This window comes from Mycteria americana, chromosome 14, assembly GCF_035582795.1.
Source record: "Mycteria americana isolate JAX WOST 10 ecotype Jacksonville Zoo and Gardens chromosome 14, USCA_MyAme_1.0, whole genome shotgun sequence".
NCBI classification, from domain to species: domain Eukaryota; kingdom Metazoa; phylum Chordata; class Aves; order Ciconiiformes; family Ciconiidae; genus Mycteria; species Mycteria americana.
Window position 1 is genome coordinate 10,138,932 of NC_134378.1, and position 25,648 is coordinate 10,164,579.

At 41.7% G+C, this 25,648-nt stretch overlaps 3 long non-coding RNA genes across 4 annotated transcripts in view; 1 reads left to right on the forward strand and 2 right to left on the reverse strand.

The window, feature by feature from the left end:
- Positions 1-25,648, reverse strand: part of LOC142416948 (uncharacterized) — a 57,833-nt gene that overhangs the window by 19,734 nt on the left and 12,451 nt on the right. The window contains exons 1-2 of one of the 2 annotated variants that reach the window (XR_012777854.1): positions 15,958-16,045; positions 14,544-14,608 (exon numbers count right to left, since the gene is read on the reverse strand). This is a non-coding gene — a long non-coding RNA (uncharacterized LOC142416948). Of the gene's footprint in view, positions 1-14,543; positions 14,609-15,957; positions 16,046-25,648 lie in introns of those variants that run through there. The other variant, XR_012777855.1, reaches the window with a different exon arrangement.
- LOC142416950 (uncharacterized) lies at positions 225-7,862 on the reverse strand. The gene is made up of 4 exons (XR_012777859.1): positions 7,805-7,862; positions 2,872-2,907; positions 1,721-1,881; positions 225-1,024 (listed from the first exon to the last, which is right to left on the reverse strand). It is a non-coding gene; the product is annotated as an uncharacterized LOC142416950 (long non-coding RNA).
- Positions 5,594-9,447, forward strand: LOC142416949 (uncharacterized). The gene is made up of 3 exons (XR_012777858.1): positions 5,594-5,879; positions 5,976-6,072; positions 7,613-9,447. It is a non-coding gene; the product is annotated as an uncharacterized LOC142416949 (long non-coding RNA).

Genomic DNA, 25,648 nt, shown 5'->3' on the forward strand with positions numbered 1-25,648 from the left:
TCATTGGCACTATGCCCTCTAAGGAAAAAGACAGTAGGGTTAAATTGTGAATAGCCCTTAGTTTTGAAAAACTGCTGAGCTCCACCATATGGACTGCTATATGGCAAGGAATATGCTTTATTGGCATTGCTTGGAGGTTTACAAGCAATCTTCTTGAAGTTTTAATGGTTGCTTGGGTGATTTATCCCATCTTGAGAGTCAGTGCTGTTAGGAGCCACCCAATTCTTGAGCTCTTGCTTTCCTTTATTATGAAAACCTTTAATCTTTCCTACATGTACCATAAATAACCTCATTACGGCCACACAGAGAAAATGTAACAGTTCCCATGTAAGTTTTGACTTTTTACTTAACAATTTTATGAGCTACTTTAACTTCACAAGGGGGATGCTTAATATACAGCAGCAGAAATTTGGGGCGTGAGGAGTAAGACCAAGAATGAAGACGTCATATGCAATTTTGTGTTGTGGCAGCCATTAATTCCAGCGTCATTTTTCAGCCAGGACTGCTGGCATGAAGACAGGCACTCTTTGCTTCCTTGAAATTCTCAAGGGCGTCTCATGCTGCTTCTTCCAGTGACTGCTTTAGAGCACTTGGTGCCCCAATATCTGGTACCTCAACCTAATATTTCTCCCTCAACACACTACTTAAATCTGTTCTGCATCAAAGTGTTTTCATGGAAAGAAACAAGGGATGCCTTTGGAGGCTGGGCTGGGAAGCATTGACAGAGTTAAACTGAAGACAGAAGCGTTGAGCTTAGCAGCAGGAGTAACATTTACTTCAAGTTATCGCCTGCACGTATTTAAGACAAAAATCCACAGAAACTGAGGGACATGAAGGAGAAAGGAAAATCATGATAACCCTTGTAGCTCAGCTATATCACCCTTTATATATCATCATTTAAGGAAAAATGGGGGATAATGTCCTCAAACTCATCAAATACTCCAACCCTGTATGGCTCCATATCAGATCTCTTTGTCCAGATCTATCAGATGTCACTTTCTGCTCTTTGCCTCAGTTTATGTACCTGTAAAATGCAGATGACAACATTTACTCCTCTTTGTGAAGCTTTGTGAGATCTATAGAAAGAAAAAGCCGGTATTAATGGTCAGCACTAATACTGCTATTTTTTCTTTAGCTTTAGTGATTCTGCCTCAAGGGATTTTCTTCAACAAAACCTCGGCCCAGGCAAAAGAGTTAGCCTTTGGGACTATGTGGGATGTAGATCACCACACCCAGGGGTGGAAAGCATGGGACAAATCTCAGATAAGGAGGGAACAATTAAGAGAATTCAGACTGATGTTTCATGCAAACGGACGTTCAAATTAGCATAAAACAGCAGAGCATGTAGCTTGAGACAGAGGGATCTGTAATTGAAGCAAAGCTCTAAGTGCATCTCTTGAGCTAATTGCCATCTCAAAGATTGTAAAAAAAGAGAGGAAAAAAAATGACTGGAGGGCAAATTACAACTTTGGAGTAGGGATGGACTAAAGTTAGAGGATGCATGTAAGAGTTATGCAGGGAATTTGCAAAGGGTTGGGCAGTGTTTTATGGAACATTTGCCCTTAAGTTTTAAATACGTCCTTGGTTGTGTAAGGGGGATGGGGAGTGCAGGGTCGGAAATACCTCTCTTTTTGGATAGAGAACATCCGATCTGAAATTAAGTACAAGAAATATATAATGTAGAATAATTATAGATTAGAACAGAGCATCATTTACTTACTCTCACAGTAATCCTTATGCCACATTGTGAAGACTAAAGCCAAGTCCCCAGTGCCGGGTACAACATCACACCTTCACCTGGGAGATTTTCACTGTTGCCCAGAGCACAGACGTTGCTCCCAGCCAGAAGCAGGAGCCCAGATCTGACAGACCAGTGGCAAACTGGCAAAAAATTCCTGTATAACACTTCAGATAATCACAACTGGCTTAATTAGCAGCAGCTTGTATCTTTTGGAAATGCATTAGTACAGAATGTAGGAGGGGGTACTTTATCAACATGCCCAATAAGGTGTTCAGTTAAAACCTAATAATAAACATATATTGCTGAAACTTCCAGAGGTTCAGGCTATTAACCCAATCCATCTGCTTTCTGTCCCACTTTGTTATATTTTCTCACATAGAGATTGTAGCAATTTGGAAAAGGAAGCACCATTTTTGCTAGAATTATTTCCAGCACCTAATACAGTTGAAATCTGGGATATTATGAGAGTGCCCAGGTGCTCCTGCAGTACGGAATAAACACCTCGTATTAAACTAGGATTTTAGTTGTACTTTACAATTGCTATCAAGAAAATGTAGATAACTGTTTTCACCCTTTGTAAAGCTCAGTAAGGTGTATGGATGTAAAAGGGACATGTGATGTCAGCAGTAATCTTACTATTTTTTCTTCTTGTTCAATGATTCTGGTAAAGGAACCTCCGTTAACAAAACACATGCACTGACAAGATAGCGAGCCTGTGTGCAGTTAGCAAAGCTGGGAAGAGTTTGCTTTGGAAGAAGCACGGGTGTGCCAGGTTATGGGAGCCAGCACACAATCCCTTCCAGTGAAGTTCAGAAACCCAGAACAGAAGAAACCCGGCTGGGATTGCTTCCTCGCCTCAAGTCTGGCTTCCCTGTGGATCCACAGGGAAGGGAGCAATAACCGATCCCGCAACATGGTGCAGGAAAATGAACTCAGTTTGCACTTCGGGAGAAATAGTATCTTTTGGGGAAAACCAAAACAAAACTGATCCCCATTGCAGGAATTTGTTCAAAGGGCTGCTCTAAACACATCTCTTCACCCTGTCTATATGCTGCGCTGATGAGTGCACTGCGTTGATGAGAGAGATCTAATTCTGGCACGTGCTAAACTTCTTCCTGTAAACGGCATACCTTGTCTGTGAGGATTTAGTCTTCAGAGGTAATTTGCTGGAATAAAGACAGATTATACAAGTTAGTAATATATTATCAGGTATTTTCAGATACTATTACTATCAACACAATCAGTTATCAACTTTAACAAGCTGATCCGACAGACAAACGTGCTATAATCTCTCCAAGAGTTAATTTTCCCTGTTTGGGTCTCATCACCAGGTCCACCTGTGGCTAGTGGTTGAGGCCACACAGCCTCAGAGAATTGTTCACTTCAACTCAGCAGAATATTCCCATAAGTCTGGGGCTATTTCCCAATTTTGAAGATGGTGTGGGGAGGGGATTGGGAGCTGATGATAACGGGATGGAGGAGATTAGGCAGCTAAGCCATCCATTTTAGTTCCAGTGATCAAATTTCACAGTCTTTATCTGAAGCACTGACTAGCTAACTTTTCAAGTGAGGGTAAAATGAGGGAGTGCAGCTATAGCCAATAACTTAATGCACGTTGAGCGTCACCACAAAATTGCCATCTATCCAAAGGTGCTTGTGGCTTTGTGCTTGAGATGGAGAGTTTGATCTTATAAATGCTTATTCTTGTTATCTGTAGAATTACTTATAGCAGAAAGCTCTGCTCCTGGTTGTGATTGCAATCACAGTACTCACAGTAAGTATCACAGCAGAGAGATGAGGTTTGTAAAGATCAGCATAGATACCAGGGACCAGATTCTGCTGTTAGGCAAACAAAATGCTTAAGGATTGAATAGCAAATGCTGTACTGGACCATTAGGTAGAAATTTCTTATCAGGAGGGGGAAAAAAAACCAGCTCAGGAGAATTAAAAGTCAGTGTTGCCCAGACATTTTACAAGGAACTGTAAATGCTTAATACCATGGGTGCCAAATGCTATGGAATACAATTAAATGTTATTAAGCTTTTTTATGGTAAGAGAGAACTTTTTCTTACAAATAGTTTTTAACTAGCAGCTTTACTTATTTATCCTCAAAAAGAAAAATCTTTACATGTTTTATTTAAAACTAAAAATGCAGTGTTATACATATTAACATTCTTTGAAAGCTCCCAAGAGTTTTCCAGACCTCCCATAGGTACCCTGAGGGGAAAATCAGAACCACATATGGGGAAGTGTGGGGGTGAGAAGAGAAAGAAAAGTTAGTTCCACGTAGATTTTAATGCATCTGATCTCAGGAGGCATGAGAAAAAACAAAAAAAATGTGCATTTTACAAGGTGAACACTGTATTGATTTGAGATCTTTATATCAGAAGGAGCCCAATTAATCTGATTTCAGTTGACTGATAATACCTCCCTACCTTTCAAAACCAGAAGCAACTACCATAGCAACAAAATATAAATAAATGTACACAGCAAAAACCACCATAACGAAAGATAATGATATATATAGTTAAAAAGGGCAAATACTGTAGTTTCGGTCCCAAAAGCTTCAGAAGCATTCACAGTGGTATTTCAGTTATAGGAAAGACTTGAGGTCAGTTTTAAATACAGATGGTGATTTAACCGGTTTGCTCTTTGTTGTTATTTTATTCTAATGATTACATGCTCTATAAACAGAACTAGACAAGTCATGTTGTGAACTGCTGAAGTAATAAATACGTTATTTAAATTAACCCTGTAGGACTGACTGTATGAAGATGAAACGAAATGAAAAGGTAGAGAGGAAAGGTGAGAATTTGGTAACAAACACGCAAAAATTACAAGCCTCTCTGACTTTGCTGCCATGGGATCAGAAGCTCACGTGTACAGACAGTATTAGAGCTGCCGAGTCTCTGAGCTCACAGAAGTAGCACTAATGGCATTTCTCCAAGGATTTGCATGGACACTGTCACGATGTCTGCCTAGCTGAGACGCTTCCAGTGTTGCCATTGGTATTTGTAACCTGGAAACCTCTTTTTGTTTGCACATGGAGTAATATATGTGTGTGTTCTGGAGTTCTTTTGGTTAGTTTGACACCAGAAGATAAATAATACAGCACCATATGAGAGTTCAGAGTCAGCTGTCACCCCATAAGGAACACAGATATTCAGAGGGTATTGCAACATGCTAAAACTTGGTGCAAAACTGCTGCAGATAGATAAAATCTAATCAAACTGGCTTCGTTCGTAAGTGGGTAAAAAGTGGGCATATTTAAATACCTAAAAAGTTTAATTTTGAAATGGGATGATAAGAATAATTACATTTCCATTATTTTGCTGTTTTAAAAAATGCAACATACCAAACCCATGAGAACAGTAACTTAAAATTCCTGCATATTTTGTTGAAAAGAGATGACACAACAGTTTGGGCTCCAGGGCCACCTTAGCATTGCAGAAAGGTGGCAGAAGGTGCCTGCCAAACAACTGCCCCCTTCTCTAGGGCCCACGATGCACATTTACAGAGACTCCCACCCAACAAAGTGCCAGCACTGGGACAGGACACAGCGTGTGGCCATTAATCTGCTACAGCCCAGGCACCTGCTCACCAAAACCTGACTGAGACCTTCCTTACTCCTTTCTCAAAAAGGAATTTCAAGAGCAGGAATGTTTTCTTATCAAGAGCAGCAACTTTCAGACAGGCAGACTCATGACTGCTGGATCAGATAAAGTAGCTATGGAATTTATATGGTCCCCATTACAGAGTATCTCAATATGATATGTCACAACATCACACTGATGTTGGGAAACATTTTAATCTGCGCGTTTCCCTGTATAAAGGGTGAAACTGAGGCAAAGCGAGAGCAGCTAAGTTGCTCAAGGTTGCCCAGGAAGTCTGCAGTCGAGGGAGGACCTGAACATGGGCTGCCAGGGTCCTCAGCCAATGCACTGCCCTCTGCACAGCTTTTCCTGTCTAAATTAGTATTTTCATTAATGATGGTGTCTAGCGAGCTGTGTAAACTACACGGAGATGTTATATCTAATGGACAAGTTGTTGCCAGAAGTCTATAAGAGGCCCCCATCTTGTCTTATGCACCCCGTTTGTGCCCCGTACAGAACCTGTGCTGACTGACTCCCATGCCATGGTGAACAAATCATGGATTTTAACAGCAGCTCACGAAGATTGGTAGCTCTACCTTCTTGCTCAGCCGTCACTACTTGGCTGTTTGTGTTTAATACAGCTGCAAGAGTGAATCATGGACTGGAGCTGCCCTGCGTCACGCTGTAAGCTGTCCAAATCATCACGCTGGGAGGTTCACAGCGCGGGATTTCAAAAGTGTAAGTAGAATGAATAAAGAGACAAGAGGCATGGGGTGGGGGGTAAAGGCAGCCATACTGTGGTAACTGATAGAAAACAATGCTCTTAGAAACCAACCGGCCATTGGCCGGCACCAGTCTAACCCCTTACCTTCTGCCCTCGCTTAACTCACCCCACACGTTGGGACTGACTTCTACACCGTTGCTCACCGGCTGGAAGTTGAGCATTTGAATCTGACATGTCTCCTTTGTAAAGCAGTAAACAATAAATCTCTCTCAGGGACTGATGGAACTCACAGACACAATCTGACACGTTAATGATGGAGAGACGTCCTGAGCTAACTGAACGTCCTCGCTTTTGCTCGCAAGAATTAGAAGGTTCCCTTTGCTTTCCTTTGTACATCAGCCCTACCTGCACTGCTCTCTCTGTGATTTGTTGTAGATAGGTTTCTGCTAGTTCCTTTTTCAGGGTGAACCAAGCACTTTCTCTTTTTGGTTCTTGCATGACCACAATAACGGCCTACGTTACACTGACGAGCAGTTGAGCCCGAGAAGAGTGAGGAACGCTTTGAATGAACCCCAGCACTTTGTGCTTAGACAGAGATGTTATCTGTCACTCAGCAAAAGTAATTTTTGTGCAAGAGGAAGAGATAAGATAATATGAAAAACATTAGACATTTATTTCCATTTCTTATATTCGGATGTACAGGGGCTTAAAAAGCGTTATAGAGCACTTTCTTAAGATGTATTACAAAAGACATTTTTATATATTGCCAGTCTAATCAAAACAGGCATACTCAGGCAGCAAATTAGAAGTTGATAGACACTTTCAACTAAGTAGAAATGATTTATATTCTAGCAAAAACATGCCGATAAGTAATTGTTTGTTTGTGGGCATACTGTGAAAAAGGGGCTATTGAATAAATATACCTGTCATCTTCTAATAGTCAAACCCATAACTATACAGAGAGTGAGAACACATGTAATATGGGTTATACGATCATATGGCTTTTGTAAATTTAGAGATAAATCTGGACCCTACATCTATAATCTCCTGAATCAAGTTTGGAAGCCGATTGTAACGAGCCAAACACAGGTTTCATAAGCTTTCCTAAAAAATGAAAAGGTAAATAATCCCAGTTTACTCTCTCTGGAAATAAACAAACAAAAAAGGCTTTTAATTCAACAGGGTTGCTTCTGACATGAAGTTGTATTCAATATGAGTAAGGGTATCAGAGCCCACCATTCAGATGTTTCAGTGCAGCTAATCAGGGTTGGTGGCTTTCAGTAAAGACCATTAAGAAACAATGAAACCAACCCCAAATCTACCTGCTGATACACAATCCGTGAGCACAGCTTCCATTCCCTCATTTTATCTGCACTTCTATCTACACTTCCAATGTACTTAGCAAAACTCCATGTGTTGCAAGCCATGTACCAAGCCTGAAGTTCATGCACGAGCTGTCAAGTTACAAGGTGGGATCTGAATAATACATAACATAGAAGAAAAATTACATAAAAATAATTTTGTGGCATTTTTCTCTCAATATCACATGAGAAGACAGAGAAATAGAGTTCAACACAGCACACTGAATGGATATAACTATGCTAACTTCAGGGCTGCAAGCACGTGAAATCCAAGGGAAGCTTCACTTCCAGTGCAACGGAAGCAGTTTCTGGTCATTTGAAGTCAGCGTGATGTTCTTGGGTTATTACTAGTTCAGCAAGGTGCTTAAGCAAGGAAATTACTTACCTGCTTCAAACAAAGAACTTTGATCTGAAATCCAAATGAATATAACAGAATATCTTGTCCCTTTGGGCCAGAAGATATCTTGACACTAGATTTGCTGCAAGAACACAAGGACAAAAATACAGACTCAAAATAACCGTGAAGAATCCCACAGACTTCAGATTGGGAAGAGATTTCACAGAGGCTTTTACCTGTGCTAATGCCAGTAATTCCTTCTCTTCTGGAGTTCTAGGAACATGACTATTCAAAATTTCTGTAGATTAAAAATTGTATTCATTTAATATGGAGAATACACTCCAGGAGGCATGTGTAGATACAGACTTAAAAATGTTGTGTTACTATGACAGTTTATGAGTTTTGAATATTGAGATTTTAATGCCACTTTAAATTTGAAGTCGATTTATCTTTGCAACAATTTGTCTAACTTGACCACAATGTTTTGGGTTTTTTTCCCTGAAGGAATCAGAAGGAAGAAGCCCGTTTTGTTTGTCTTTTTAGAAGACAAATATTATGTTTATGTGATTTAAAAAACCAAAATACCCCCCCCCCCCAAACTTATGAATTCTCTCTTTGTTCCAGATGATTGTAACACTTCTGAATTAGGCAAACCATTTGGTGTGTGCGTGCGAGACCATAGAATGAATTTTATTACAGCTACAAAACAGATTTTCAGAAGTCGCTTAGTAACTGAGAGCAGATGAAAGGGGAACCAGCTGAGATCTGTGCACTGCAAATTGTTTCCCCATGATTAAACTATTTCATCCTCCAGGCTAACATCTCTGTACTTGTTTGGCAACAAGTGATAATGTTAGTGATAAAAGTCTCTCCTGGATGATCAGGGAAGGATGATAACAGTTATTATTACCATTTCTTTGTGGTTAGTAAACACTTCTTTTACAGATATTTTGCCAAATACAATGAAATATGAGGGATTAAAATAAGAATAATAATAAAAAAGAAACTAACTGTCATATTGAGCATTGCAGAAGCTGGTGATGTGTTGCTAGAGTTTTGCCTTGGGAAGGGTGCAGAGAGCACTCTGTTAGTACTTACAGAGTACAGCATGTGGCTGTGTTCCAGTTTGACCAAATTATTTTTGCTTTAATAATCACTTTTTGGGCTTAATTATGAATAATTAATACAGATTATTGCTATGTATTACTAGTGATCATAAACTTAAATTTACTATTTGCAGCAATACATACAGCTAGCTACTAAACTTGTAACTGACTTCTCTACAGAGTGAAAGAGAGAAATACTATTTATCCCCCAGGATAAAAGTAAATAAATAAAAGGTGATGAACAAACGATGTTCATTCCTTTGCTTATCTGTTGTATTTTTTTACTTATTGTATAGTGTTACATTTTGGACAAAGCATTGCAAACTTATGGGCATCATTTTCAAAGGTGAGTCTAACCCAATGCTTTGCATTTATATTTTTATCAGGTCAATGAGAATTCTAAGCATTTGGTGTCTTTGAAAATCAAGTCCCATTTTTAGGTCCTGTAAGCCTGAATTTTGATGTGTACTGAAAAATATAGTTTGAGCTGATGTTTACAAGCATTCCTGAATAAAGGCTTAATTGCCAATTCAAATGCTAGCTTTCAGCCATCCGAATTTACAGTTTTGGCTTAATTTGTGTGTGTGTGTGAAAACTTCTGGGAACGTTTGAAATCACAAGTTTAAAGCAGTATAGATACGCCAAAAGAGATCTTTTTGAGCCATTTGAAATCAGATAGAGATTTAAAAAACCCCAACCAACCAAACAAACAGAAAACTGATACCAACATACAATCATTGCTACAGGAATCTGAGCACTTGGACACTGGAACGCAGCAGCGCTGCCTGAACGTAAAGACACCCCTTATTCCAGCATGCCTGTGTAAATGTGTGCCAGGCTGCGCGGAGGCACCCGGGAAGCCGCGTCCTAGCTAGGGAAGGTTTATATGCAGCCTATTCAATACCAGAACTTTTGCTACTAAATGGTCTTCAAATACAATTCATTTTCATGCCACGATCTTTAATGAAAAGTGCCTGCTGAGTGCAGTACAAACCATTTGGTGCCCCAGTGTCAGGGGAGGAAAAGAACAACATTCAGTAAAACTGAAGGTTTTTATTATCACGTCGTAAATGAACAAATGGCATCTGTCAATACAAAGGAACTCATAGGGGGTATAGAAAGGAAGCTTAGTTATTACACTCAGGGTGTGCTGCTGAAGTGACAAACTGGAGTTTTATTAACATGCCAGTTATAGATCTCCTCTTCCTCCCCCACCGCCCCGACCCTTTTCTTTTACCTCCTTCAATTTGGTACATACCAGAACTGCTGTAAAATGAGCTGCGGTCAGACAGTGCTCACCGTTTAATGCTGGAAGTTGCAATCATCACTATGAGTAATTAAAAAGCGGGGGCCTCTGTATTCACAATGAAAACCTGGAGGCAAATTTGGCCCTCCTTTGGGGAACGTCAGTACGCGGGATCGGGCAGCAAGCCTGCCGAAGCACTAATCCCATCATAGTTTTCGTATTTAGGCAATAAACATCTTTCACCGCACTGATAAATGACAAAGGTGTTTATGGGCTCCAGGAAATGTTTATACCAAATGTATAAAAACCAGAGATGGGATTGTTCACGCTAGCGGGGAATTGGGTTCGGAGCGGAGATGCGGAGGGGAACGGAAAGGGAGGCGCAGGGGGTGGGAACCTCGGCAATGATTTTTACTGGAAGGTATCAAGGTGTTTTTCCAATAAAAGAGTTTAGTGGCCTTGAGCAGGTGTGGCTGCAAGCTGGCAAACGGCAAGAGGCAGTGCCCCGAGGTGAGCCGGGGAAGCCCTGGGGACCCCCCGCTCCCCGCCTGGCGAAGGAAGTGGGGCTGGAAGTGCCCCCCCGTGCCCCGCTGGGCCGCTGAGCCCGGCTGCAGGTTCACAGCAGGGGCGTTTCTGTGCCATAGAAAGGGGAAAAGCTGGTGTTCCTCTTTGGAAAAATCGTACAATTAGACCTACAGTATACTGAATGGAGCTTAGCAGGCCAGACCTAAATCATGTTAGCAGCCGTGCAAATACAGGACATTGGGCATTTTTAATGGAAACAAGAAAACCCCAGAATCGCTTATGTGCTTTACTAGCTTTTTCAGCTGCAGGGACCAGTTTATATTTTATGATTAGCAAGCATCAGAGCTGCATTTAAAATGAAGCATGAAAGGAAGTGCCTTTCGGTTATGACTATAAACAACAATTTCAGTGAGACTTCCTTTATAAACTGCCCAGAACATAAAGTCAAGCTGCTTCTTGCTGACGTACTAAATGCAAGCAGGAGTTTCACACTGTCCCAAAAGAAAGGATTCCATGCAATGAAGCCTAAGGACCAAAACTGTGAAGCCAGGAGATTCAAAAGATGCATAGGCAGGTCTGGATCCATTTGCAACTCAGACTGACCTTGTAAATTCAAGGCTCGCTGGTGCTTGGCAACGTGTGGGAATGCCGAGGCGGTTCTGCACAGCCTGTACTGGCCCATTGGATTCCCTCCCCACACAGAGGAGCATGCTGTAGCTCTGCTTTCAAAGATTAGGAGGCTGGACATGGTCCCCCAAGATTTTAGGGAACATTACAGTTCCCAAAGGGTGTGCTGTCTCCTACAGTTCCCGCTGGGGATGACGCACAGCCAGCCCGTGTCATACCACTGGCAATGAATTACAGCCACAAGCGTTGGAGCAAACTCATCGCAAGTGGAAATTGTGCAGACACTGACACAGGCTTCTTGGGATAACACCTACTCGTTATTTTTCACCTTCATCTCCTGATTCCACCTCGCTCCAACGTTATTAACGTGTCATGAAAAGAGAAGCCTATCTCTCAGATTGGCCATGATATTGAAAAAAACCTGTTTTGTCGAAGCTATTTGGAGGCCAAGCTACGCTTTGCTCATCTCTTCAGCGGAGATGGTACCCTCAGCTGACACAGCTCAGCGCAGCTCAGTTGGCCGCAGAGCCTTTTCACACCTGCAGAGAACCTGCCCCCGCCACATGTTCAGTGCCGCTTGTCATAAAAAGATTTATCAGAACCTTTGCACAAAAGCTGTGTTTCCTTTCACTGATTGACAAATTAAAAAGCCTCTTAAAACCCGAATAATCTCGGGGATGTTGCCTTTTGTAGGGGATGGCTTTATGTGCCCATTTCCTTCTCATGCGGGCTCCTGCTTTTACAGCTTAATGACAACAGCCGCGTAGCTCCAGCGCCTCTGCAGCAAAGGGAAGAGAAAGCAAATCAGGGTACCTGGCTGAGACCGTCCTTCTTCTTCTCTCTTCATCTGGAAGAGTAACATCTCTCAGACCTCTCCTCCCACCCCGAGATGTGAGCACACACCAATGTAAATGCTTGGCTGAATCAGAGGGAACAAACCTGATGATAAGTCTAAAATGCCAGAGCAGTTCTTCAGCCCTGACCGAGGACAGAATATTTCCGCATTAAAGCAGGAATCTTGCCATAGTAGTCAATGTCCTCAGCGGAGTTACACTGGGTTACCGAAAATGAGGTTACCTGTACACTGCCAGGGAGGTGGATATGCTCTCTCAGAGAGTGGAACTTGCCTTCAGAGTTTAACTCAAAATTAATATAAACTGCAAATGGATGAAATAAAGATTGTGAGGCTGTTTCAGTAACTTGCTGCTTTTTGGTTTTATGCGGTGGGAGATGAAAGGGCTCGTGTATCTTTGGCAGATGGAGGGCTGGGAATGAACCTCAATATTTGCTTCAAATTCAGAAAAAAACCCCATAGTAATTTTACTTGTTTGTCCCCACGTCCTCATGTTTTTTCCCCCCTGTAAGAGATTTGCTTGCTGGGGGAAATCTTACAGAAAGAGCAGCTGTTGATATAAAAGGGAACGTTTAGGCAAAGCTACTTTTAAATTAATAATTTACATTGGAAACATGATTGAGGTCTAATTTGGGAAGAACACTTAATCTCTGACATCACGGGACTTGCACGTCTCTGGACCTGTGCACGTTTCAAAGCTTTTCTGACCGAGGACCTTTAAGGCTTTGTCTTCACCGACACAAAGGTGTCTTTTTACAACCAGCCGAGGAGGCTGTGGTGGGGATTTTACAGTGAGATAACTAAGTGGAGACAAGGCGCTTTGGTGTTTACGGCAAGGAGGTGAGGTCATCGCCGCTCGCCGCCGCCGCTGACCTCACCTACTGACCATGCGCTAAAGCAGCGCTGTCTCCTCCGGGGTTTTACAGCAGCACAGCTCCTGCTGCCCGCTACCCCCTGTGGAAAATAAAAAGTTGTCAAGGAAGACACAGCACGAGGGCTTTTCTGCGCTGGGATTAGAGGAGGGGAGCTACCAGCTAACTAGAGGCTCCCTGGGGGCTGGATCCCCTCAGCTAACAGGTTAACATCCAACTGGCCCTGCGTATTCCAGAGAGCTCAAAAAGGCCAGAGCGTCGCTGCGGGGGCCGTGCCTGCGCGGTCGTGCCCGCTCCGCAGCACCAAGCGCTCAGGCTGCTCTCAGTCACACGCTCAACACGGGGGGGGTTGCACAGGAGCTTCCGTGTGAAGAATTCTTCCTCCTCTTCGGAAGAAGAATAGCGATGTTGTACCAGCACTCGCAGCCCGGTGAGCGCAGGATGAAGCAGGTTACTGGGGAGCTATTACAGCTCACGCCAAGCCATCTCATGGGGCAGGATGGATTAGCAGTGAGCTCCTTCAGAGGACCTCCAAGACAAGCTGTCATGAGCTGCAGCCTTGTTAGCAAGCCCAAACCTGGAAAGGGACACGTGTCCACAGCATTTCACTCAACTTTTTATCTTTCTAGTCTTTTCTGTTGCATGAGCAATGAAATTAATGAAGGTTTCCTGCATATTATGCAATTGGATACTCTACAGTCCAATAACGACTGAACATATTACAGCCCTTTCCGCAGTCTGGAAATACATGTCCTTCTCCGATATCCAGCTATTTTCATGAAATGCATCATGATCTTTGAGACTTCTGCCTCCCCATCAAATTTAGGTCAGGCCAGGCAACAAATCCTGGAGTTGCTTGAGGAGAAATGTCTACAGAAAGAGACAGACACCACGTTATCACACGGGTCTCCTTTCCTGCATAAACTGGGACAAAAGGCTTTAAATTTATAAAGACTTACTTTACAGCATGAGAACTAGAGACTGAGAATACTAATACCGACTATTCCTGTAGGCACCACAATGTGACCGAAATGTTTCTTTTGCCTGGTTGTTTTGACCTTGATTGTACAGTAGTTTGAGATGGCTAATGAGTTAATAATTGCGAATGAGATACCAGTCACGTAAAACTTTCCTATTTTCTCTCTTAATGGAGATTTATACATAACATGCCAAAGCTCCTTTTGTAGCTGATATGCATGTGACTCAGTCACATGAGTAGTTTAAGCACAAAATTCTCCCCCCCCAGATTGTCACGTACAAACAAAGGAAAAATCCATTCAGTTGAGAAGGGGGAAAAGCTTCAGATGAGGGTGTTTGGTTTTTTTTTATTTTAATAAGAAAGTAATTATTTGAATCACATGAGGAAAGGGGTTGTTATGGAAGAAAGCCCAGGCAACAGTCATCCTTATCTAAGGACCCTAAAATAAATAGGGTGAGATCATCCGAAGAAGTTATTAACACATCAGCTATGCTGAGTACAAGCACTGTGACCCACGGTCATCTTTAGTGCAGTATAGTGACTACAAAAGGGATATAAAATGTATGGAACTTTTTTCACCTTTTAGCTCATGCAGTGGTAAATTGTCTCGTCCTGCTGATACATTGCTGTTTGTCATGAGTGATCTAGAAATGAAAGGAACAAACACAAAACAAATCACTGACACATTTCACACCTCATCATCAAACCCATGTTCAGAAACGCTGTGGAGAACTCTTTTGTTGTGCTCTACCAATAATCATGAGGGGAGAATCAGCCCATATATTTTTTATTAGAGGCACTAAAAATCTGCTTTCACTGGATAAATCTATAGTATAGACTTATGAAGTCAGTATTTTTTTTTTAGAAACAAAACCAATACTGGTACATTGGTACTAATACTTGACATATTTTCTAGCAGCTTTCATCTAACAAACTTCACAAACTATTGTTTGTGAGGAAAAACACTCCTGTGGAATGAGTATAATTAAACCTAGCTACACACGAAAACTGAAACACTGAGACCATTTCTGTACATTTTCCAGCACAACTAACAGTACACTGGGAATTCTTGCTCTACTCTTTGCATCTGATAAATAGTTTATTTTACCATCTATTTAACATACTTTTCTTTTGCCATTCAGTGGCAGCACTGTTGGCTTTCTGGGACAGGCACATTGTATTTACACCAAGATCAGATAAGCCCCAGGCTCACTTACTGCAGTCTAGGAGCCAGACTGATCGCATTTAGAATAAGAATTTCCCATAGTGTTACTATTCATATTCAGAATCAGAGAAATGAATCTGCCTAACCTCTACAAGAGCCTGTTGGCATTGCACTAAAATTGGCACTACTTGAAAGTTTCCCATCAGGATGAGACCAGGCAGCCTGTTCTGCCCAGTACGGTTATTGGCAGCACTGCTGAAGTAGCATCTGAGGTCCAGTTGCTGGTGGAGAGGAGATGGCAGTTCAGAGCATCCCCTTGTAGCCAGACGGACATGGCCACTAAGGACACCAGTTAAGTAGGCACACGGTGCCACGTCTGCCAGGGCCACCCCACGTCTGCCAGGGCCACCCCATGTCTGCCAGGGCCATTTGGAGATCACAGGTTTTGTCCAGAGGTCCCTTCACACGGCCTGGGCCATGCACAACCTCCACGTATTGAACTGAGCTAATCAGAAAACGTACAACCTTGACATGGTTTTCTTTTGGTTGAAATTTCAGGAGGATCTTTCCCAGTCTTTTTTCTGCACGTCCCCACAACAGCCGTGCTGGCACATAGAAGCAAGAGTGGCTAAACCCAGCATTATTACGTGCACACGTACGTGCACACAACCCATGAATGTAGGCACATTGACCTAAGTCTCCTGGCAGACCCTGCACCAAGGTTGGATAGAAGCCTCTTGTGCTTGGGAACAACGTAGCTCCTTGACTTTGGAGGTGGGGAAACAACCTCATTTCTCACAGGTATAAAGAGGAAAAATGAATACATACCTTGTATTTGAAGAAATGTGTTTTGTACAAATATCTTTTACCCTCTCTTGCCATCCACCTCCCCTGCTTCTTCTGGCGTAAATGTTGCATTCCTTTAAGATTTATGAAAGATTATTTGAGTGAGAAATGAATGTCTCAGCAAATGACTAACTGACCTTCCACCTATGATCATGACCCTAAACCAGATGAGCCTTTTGAAGAAATATTTTGGATTCAGTTAGGAAATGGCAGTGTAATTGAAACAAACTTGGTGGGGCTGTTCAGCACTCTGGAAGGACAATGCTGTGGTTAGGAAACCTTTGTCTACTGCTTTGTCTTCTGGAGTTGAGTTAATGGTTGATTTTTCCACATATAAGACAAGACACAAGGAACTTTTCAGACTGTAGTGGTAATAAAAAACCCAAGTCATTTGTTTAAAAAAAATTATTTCATGTCCAGAAAATAGCTTTCGTTAGGTCTATAAATCAGCTACAAATTAAAGTACTTGGAGGTTTGGTGGTTTGTTTTTTTTTTTTTTTAAGTTGGCTTACAGTGGGTATCTGTCCATATTTCTGAACAGGGAACAATGAGAATCTAAGAGTTTATCTGTTAGTCTCACAGGAGATATCCAGGCATTCAGATAACCAGTAATGCCGGTATTACAGACCTTCATTTAATACGACAGAAAGAGGTAGGAACACCAGTGACGTGAGATGCCACAGTAAGGAGAGAAACTGCGCTTGGAGACTATATAAATGATGGCACTTCAAAATTCTCAAGAGTCTCCGAGCCAAAGGTCTCAAATACAAATGAAGTTTTCTATTACCTCTATGAACCTGCAGCTTTTGCTTGACGTTTAGTCTTTGGTCACTCCTCTCAGGGACGCTACCGATGTGGTCAGCAGTTACTGCACGGGCACGCGTGAGCCAGCCTGATGGTGCCCTGCAGGGCTGCGTTTTGCTGCCACATGTTGGGAAATATCTCTAGGGGAAAAGGCTTTAACGCTGAACAGCATCTACATTATTGCTTTGCTTTTTAGATTTAAAATGACGTTAACTAGGAAAAACCAGAAAAATCTTAAAGGCTGATTTCATAAAAGGATTGACCTGGGCAAGAAAATCTGAAGTGAAGAAAACTCTTAAACTTAAGACACAATGAGTTTACAATGAGACTATCGCTAATTAACCCAATTTACAAACTGGAATTCAGCCCACTGCCCTGGGCAGAGGGAGCAGTTTGCATCATCTAAGTTTTGAAAAAAGATATTTTGAAAAACGCAGTAGGGAGTGATGTGCACAGACCTCAGTGAGACCAACACTCTTGGCTTCCTTAGGCTTTTTTCTTTTTCTTTTTTTTTTTTTTTAATTCTCTAAGTGCTTCACTTCTGCTTCACCTTCAATATTATTGCCTAAAATGGGCTAGCTTTAAAATTCCAGACTTAGTCTCTTTTTGCATGTTTTAAACTAGGGGGAAAAAAGCCTCAACAATTTGTCACAACTAGCAATAAGATACAGCTATAGTGCAAGGTCTAGTTAGACATTTTAGTCATATGACCTTCATCTTTGCAAGGATCTATTGTTACATTCCATTTATTTTTGTCAATATTGACATCTGACCATGGACACAAAATGATCTTTTTTTCTTGCCTATACTCTCCTGTCCAACTTTGCATTAAGAAAGCAATTGAAAAGCCTAATGCATGGAAAGTGAATCTTTTGTATTCACTATAATGCCCAATTTTTCCTTTGGAGTTACCAAAGCTGTCCAAACAAGAGCTAGATTTTCCCTTTCAGGAGAGAATAATGGAAACTTTAAATGAAATCAGAAGGTTACTTGACCTGTTAGAAACTCTGAGGTAAAACTGATGTGAAATTATAACGTAAAGCCATGTGAGGCTGTTATATAAACCGCAGTGCATTATGCAATATTTTCAACAGAGCTAAAAAGGAAAAAAGCTCGGAAACTTGGAATGATTATGCCAGCTGCTAAACTATTATATTTTGTGTTGTTCCCAGGATGTGAACCTGAGTATGAGTTTGTTTCAATTTACTCACAGTGAAAGGTTGATTATGAACAGTCAATCTATCAAAAGACCTTTCCAATAACTATGAAAAATATTGGTGCTTGCATCTGAATTTCACCCAACACTTTGCAAGATGAGTCCTGAGTACATCCTGCTCACCCCAACACACATTTCCACTCCAGAAGCAAATCTTGGACTCTTGAACCCAGCAGCATTTTTACATGCATCAAGTCCTAAAAGTGGCATATAATTTCAGATATCCAGAGTCCAGCTATTGCACCAACATAGAAGGGCTATCAGAAAGCACTGATTCCACCCAAGAGAATACAACCCTCCCTGCAGACATCTTCCCAACGTCGGGTGGGAGAGTACAGTGAAACAGAGAGGAAAAAAAAGCTGATTTTCACCCACTTCAGCAGATCTAAATCCATGGCTGTACCACCATACATGCAATAGAGATGAATTTGGTACTTTTGCTCCAGGTTAGATTGGAGTGTGCTAAATAAAGCACCATGTTAGCGGGCAAATCCTGGAACTGAATCAGAAGGAACAGCATTTACGGCATGAAATCGTCTTCTGGCCCCCTAATGTTCTGTGATAGGCATCCACAAAAAAGGAGGTTGCACTGTCTGTGGCTTTATAAAAGAAGGTAAAAAAAAAGGAAAAATTGTGTTTGCAGCCAATTTATCAGTAAACCCATTTAATATCAGCTTGTCTCTCTGCTGTATTTGTTCAGCAAGGCAGAGTCAGGGATGTCCCAGGCACTGCTTGTACTCATCTTCGCTAGAAAAGGAATCGCCCTGCTTAAGATCACTGCAAGTCCAGATCCAAACTCTGAATTATACCTTGATTACAGAGCTTCACAGTTATACAACCAACTAAACACACTTTTCCTTTACTTTTAAAGAGTGAGCAGAATTTGTTTGTTTTAAAGGCGATGAGTATTACATTAATATATGGCTATACATTCATTGCATGCTCATACATTTCCCAGCATTATACAAATGGGAACACGCGAGTCTGTCTTAATGTGCCTTCCACCCAAACAAATACATATTCTGAATAGGTAAGGTTAGGCAAAGTGGGTGCAACACAAATCTTTTGATATAGGCATGAAAAACTTCAAATACTTTGGGAACTTTTTGTTAAAAATAGATTACAAAAAAAAAAAGAGCATATTTCAACGACTTTTTTTTTTAAAATAAGTATTATTTTATTGTACAATAATTAAAGGAATGGGTGATATTGTCACTGCTTAGAAGGGTGTTTTCTTTGTAAGCTGAGTGCCTTTTCATCTTTCTACATGCATTTTGCCACCATTTCTTTCTGACGAAAGTGTTTTCTCCCCCAGTTCTGTGCATTAGGTTGACAATGCACAGAATTGCCAGACAGTTTTGTCGCTTATGCCATAGACTTTACTATTCCTTTGAACCTTGCTCGGCGTAAAAGAAGTTTTTCTTAATAAGTAGTTGTTCATCCTTTGATATGCACATCTGGATGTGCCTCTTATCTGCAACATGGTAATGCTGCTTCCTGAAGATAATGATAAAAGAACAACTGCAAATAACAAAAAAAAAAAAAAAGCCCCAAATGCCTTCAGATTTCTTTAAAAAAATTATTGGGGTGGAGAAAAGGGGAAAACTCTCTCCTCTCATTTCTTTGGCCTTTTATAGTAGCTAAACAAACAAACCCAAAAAGCAGAACAAAGAAAACAGCTGAAAGATTTACATATAGAAATCAATGGCATTATAAGGGTAATGATATATAATGTCTTTGAAAAGTCTTCTATAGCTCAAATAAGACCTTGTTTGGCTCTCAATTTGCTACCTATAATAAATCATAACACAAATATGAATAATCACCAATTCCGAAACACATTTGCCAGTGCAGCCGACGAACTGATGAGGAGGAAAAACCTCTACGTCTGGGACCGAGTTCTTTCAGTGTATGATGCCGTACTGTATTTTGTATCACGGAATTAGCAATATTTTCCTTAACTTTTAGAGTAAAACTGTTTAGCATCACTTTAATCACACCTCCACCAGTTCTCCAGTCAATTCCTAATCTCAGTTTCGTCATCTATTTTCACCACTGGGAGCTGAGGAAAATGGTTGGCGAGGGCAGGATCAACCCCACCGCACACAATACACTGCCAAAATGCGTGATCTGAGGCCCCAGCGCTTTGCTGCATAAGGTGTGATTTGCCTTTTCACTAACCGCCTACAACAGAGTGCTCCAAATAAAAAGTTTCTAGGTCCCAAAGTTAAGCCAAATTCACAGAAATCTCTGCTTTCCCCATGACACGCAGCTGAAGCAATTCCCTTATCTCCGTGAATATTTCGCAGCCGCTTTTCCCTGGGACAAATCAGGAAATAGCAAATCAAACTTTTTGGTTGCCACATTCGGTCGTTAGCTCTGTCTGCTGCATATCCCCATAGAGTGACGAATAAAAGGTGAAGAGCAGAAACTCTGCTCCTCATAAAACTGTGCTGCGACTGCAGGGCTGCGGACGGAGGTGCCGTTCCAAGTAGTGAATGCACCAGAGGCTGTGGTGCTGGACCCTTCTTAGCCTTACAGATAACATTCATGAATTGATCCCTCATTAGTATGCAGCAGGCATGGGAAAATGATAAACTCCTATTAACACTGTCATGGCAACTGAAAAAATGGCTGCTTTGGAAGAACAAGGTCCACAACAGAAGAAAAGCAAAGGCCTCTCTCCTTTCTTCTGTTTGACATCTGTTGTTTAACATACAAAATTGTATTATAGTGACACACACTAGCACAGGCATAGTTAAAGGTTTGTCAGTGATTGTTATCACTATCAGCTCCTATTTTCAGGGCTTACGTGGCTCATCTCTGAAATTTCGCTCTGGGCTGCAACCTGTCATACAGGATTTCAGCCCAGAAGCAAAATTTATTGCACAGATTTTGTCTGGATTATGGCTGAGCAGAGAAGAAAAAGAAAAGTTGCCATTAATTAATTCTTCTTTGTGACAAAACCTCAGAAAATATACTGTACATTTTTTTAAACCAAGTTAATTTAAGTACACCTCTCAAGAAATTTATAAGTCCAAGATCTATTTTAAAAATCCCATCAATTTTTAGGGTGACATAGGTACCTAAATCAACTAGACACATTATATTTGTTTATTGCTAAAATATTGTTAATGTGTAATTTATGTATTTGGTATGAATTACAGTTTTGTTGTAAGCTACTGAGTTTACTTCCAGAATAAACAGTTTGTGCCATTTCCTACTGAGCTCGTGGTTCGTAATGCGGATTTTTACCACATACAGAAAATACCTCGTGTTGTACCTGACTTTGTAGTTCTGGTGACCTTGGGACTCAATTTTCTTGTTTTTAAGCTGAGGACAATTACCTACAGTTATAAAATATTTCATCTGTCGCCCCATGAAGAAAAACAAGTGCTAAGTATTGTCACGGAGTCTGAATTGATTGGTCAGACATTCAAAAGGCTAATAATTAGTCTCCCTTCCTCATTAACAGAATCAAAACGAGGGAAATCCATAGGCTGTGATGCTGTCCTCACGAAGGGCTGCGGGAGGAGAGGCTCCTGCTCCCCGCTCCTGCCCACCTACCTTGCCCTGGCTCTGGACCCCTCCAGGGGCAAATTTAACTCCTTCAAGTTGGCATAAAAACCAACTCCAGTAAAACCATGGGGGGCAATGAGGATGCGGAGACCCCATCAGCAAGTCTCTGCAGCGAAAGCCCAGACCTCAGCACCCGCAATTACAGTTTGACAGCAAAGAAATATTAAAACGCTTATTAATGCCAGGTTAGTTTTACTTGGGCCAATTCCCAATTTCGTTTGTAGTCTGGACACCCCACGGCCCCCTCCTCCCAAAGCAGGGGAGCGTGATGTGCTGCTGGTTATGCCAGCACCCACCGGAGCGCTCCCACGGGGACCTCCTTGCAGTTACGCTTCAGCTGCTTCCCGTGGCCGCCAGTGCCCGGCCAGCCTAGCTGTCATCTGAAACTGGACTCTAATCAGGGCCCAGCAAGTAAAAAATACGTAATTAAAGAAATGACTGCCATAATCTTTGATATTTTAATCTCTGTGTCAGGGATTATTGTTACCCAGGCTGTCTAAAAAACCCGAATGCCCAGTGGTGGCCACGACATCTGCTCCCAGCCTCCGCTCACAGAGCCGGCACCAGGATAGCCATCTATTGCTTTAGCCCATTAACGGGTACATTTACAGGGTTAATTCTTCTTCCAGTGTTTTACGCTTATGTATTATGGGCTGAGATGCTGCTAAAGACGTGACAGAAGGGAAAAAAAAAAACCCAACCCACCAACAAATCTATCAGTACTGAGGATCTGGTTTAGATTTTATCCATGTCTCCTCTTCTTCATTTCCATGGATCTGGGGCAGAAAGTTCCTGTTGACACAAAGGCCCTTCTTCCCATGGCCTCCTGTCCTTCAGAAGATCCCTTTTCTTTTAAATACAGCCTTCTCTCCTCCCGCTAATCACACACATTCATCTTACCTAGGTTGCCTCTCATCACTCGTAGCTGCAGCAAGAGCCCAGGATTTTCTGGCATTAGGACACCTCCTTTTTATCCGACAAACTGCTATGGGACACTGCATCGGACAAGACTATGATATCTTTAACAGGTTTCTACATGAGCTGCACATGATTTACATCCCCTACCTTACACAACTGCATCTCTGTTATCTTTTGAAAGGAACCTTGGAAAACCAATAAATTTTGCTAATTATGAAATTTGTGCGAAATAAATCACCTCGTATCTGTGAAATTTGGTGATTAGCATGCCAAAGAGCGACATACGCCTGAATACCATCTGCATCTTTCAGAGGTCTGTAAGAAATGCATTTTTTTTTCTGTGCACCTGCATCTATTAATTGCTTTCCCACAAGAACTCCCTCTCCTTAAGACTGAAGCTGTGCTGTGTGCAGATAAATGCGCACAGAGGTGATCTAATTTAATTTCCTCTCATTAATAGCTTTCCTCCATGGCAACATATCAACTGTGACAATAAGGACACCTGAGTATACACATATTCTGTGCAGTCTCCTTATAGGCAAAAGCATGTCAAGCTTCTTAAATGAAACAAAAAGAGAATTTTCAAATGTGTTTCAAGCAGTTTGTTGAAAGTTACTTGATCAGGGTAATATTTCAAGCAGAAGACATGGGCTTATACGCAGTTGTAGGCAAAACCTAAAAGACAGGCCTAGGATTTTAGCTTTTTATAGCTGCTGCTAGATCTTCATTATCCCTGCAAAGATCTTAAACAAAGGGGGGAGAAGGGCTGCCTCCTCTTAACACAGCCCAGGGTAGGAGGCGGCAGTGGTCCCCGGCCCAATAAGGGCCAGGGCCAGAGGTGTGAACCCAGCACTGCCATCCTCCCATTACTCTCACCCAGTTGTTAACTACAATGCTGGCCTATTTAAATGCTAATATTATTTAGCATGAAACAATCATTCAGGTTGGAGTCCCGGATTTTCTGAGGGGGGAAAGAAAAAAGAAACTTTGAAAACATTGCCTTGCTGTTCCCCAGGACAGCTCCTCACTCATATGTATTTTGGGAAGGACATGCTGACACTGCCTCACAGTTGATACATGGGGTTTGTTTTTTTCAGTTCTCTACATTTTCAGCTAGATCCTTGTTAAATATAGACAAGTTTTGCTTTTACCTTTTTTTCTGTCCTTTATCTGAGTGCAATTTTGCAGGTTTTCTTTGTGTCAGATCCCATAACACTCTTACACTCTCTTCCTTATTTTTCAGGGAAAATTTGGAAATGGAAAACCCATCACAAATGGATAAAGTGCAAGCCCCAAGTTGAATTTCATTGTGTTACCCAATTTGTGAAGAGGAGAGGAAGAAGGACGGTCACAAAACGTACTTTTGTGTCTGACCATTTCTTGGATAGCCGTTTCTTTACAGCCTGTGTGTTGAATATCACACCACAAAACCTGCCATTGTTCAGATCCCAGTGGCTGGTCCAGGCAGATGACAATCAACACTAAAAGAAATTGTCGCTGACATTACGAAATAGTACGGATAGAAATGCTGCACTCACTTTGCAGCACTGGAGCTAAGATAATGCACAAAAAGGACACCAAAATCTGCTACTGTCCAGAGAAAAGAACAAAACCAGAAGCCTTTGAGGTGGCTGGACAGAAAAACCAGGTCAGATGAAGAGCTGAACTCGCAACTTCCTCATTGCAACGCTGACATCCTGGATCTCGAAATTCCTTTCTCAAAGCAATTTAATTCCCTTCAGCTTCCAAAAAAAGAAATCCTGAAAGTGTAAATATGTTCCCTTAGTCCCCAGTAGCTGCTGAATGAAAGAGATGCTGCTTTGCTGGCCACCTTTCGGGTGGAAGCAATACTCCTGGTTTCTAGGAAGGGGGAAAGAGATTCGGAGACAACTGCTCTGATCTGGGGATCTTTGCTCATCCCAGCTCCCAGCCGCTTGGGAAAGAGCTGGGAGTACTGGTCGCCCTGGTCCTGGTGCAGCCTGCCTTGTAGGTCTGCGCTGGAGCAATAGATGTTCCATGCCAAGACTTACAGAGCGGTTGTCCAAAAATAATACAGACATCAGCAGGGAAAGGGAAATAGAAATGAACTGGAGATTTCTCTCCCTGTCTCCCTTTTGGCTTTCTGTAGTTTGAACTAGAACAACATTTTGCGCTCCCCTTCTCCCTCCCCATTTACTGGTCTGGTAAATGTCTACATGGCTTGGGAGTGAAACTGCCAACCTACCCTGGAGGTCTGAAAATTCAGAGTGCCATCCCAAAGCCCTCTGAAGACCATCCGTCTTTGCTGTCATGCTTTCACAATTTCAGTGAGCTCTGGTTTAGCCCACGTATAAGCCACTTTCACATGTATGCGTGCTCTGAAACTTGATGAGAGAAAGCTACTTGGTCTGGATCTAAAACATGTTATTAAACTTAAATAAAACAACAAAACCAAACATCGCAAGTTTTTGTTTTCAAAGGAGATTTTCTGTCCCGATTCTGCAAACTCAGGAGGTTGAGAGATTTGGGAAAAACACACTTATCTACAGTGAATACAAGCCCTGAGCTTGTGAAGACTCACGTATTGCTAGTTCCCATGCATTTTTTGTTTTTGAATTACACAGTATTTCCTTTAAAGACTTTGTGAAGGACGCAGTACCCCAATGACTTTTTTGGAGCCAACAGAAGCAACACAAGTTGTGCAGCAAAATGAATTTCCATTGATGTGATAATCTTCTGAAATACACTAATATGTAAAGCAAATCTAAGTTTATTCCTTCAGAAGATAATTTGTTGCATTTAGCCCTAGCGACAGCGGGATCAGAGCTGTGCACAGCTGATACTTTTCCTACAGAGAAATAAACTAAATGCAGTTTGAAATGAAATTACAGCATTGGGAACTTACCCAGTACCAGACATCACTTTATAGCATTGCACAAATTAACAGAAGAATTCGCTTTACCAGGTTTCTACTCTGCGAAGTGACCATGCAAAAGGCATTGCTGTGCCATGCAGGTCTGCTTCCTGGGCCCGGTTCAGACATGCAAGTGTTGTTCTCATTTCAGCGGGTTTCTATGGGTGGCAGCACAATTATTCCTGATTAATGGTGGTCCAGGACAAGATCCATCTTTTGGAACATGTTTCAAGTCTTACCTGATTACTCCAGTGGCTACGATA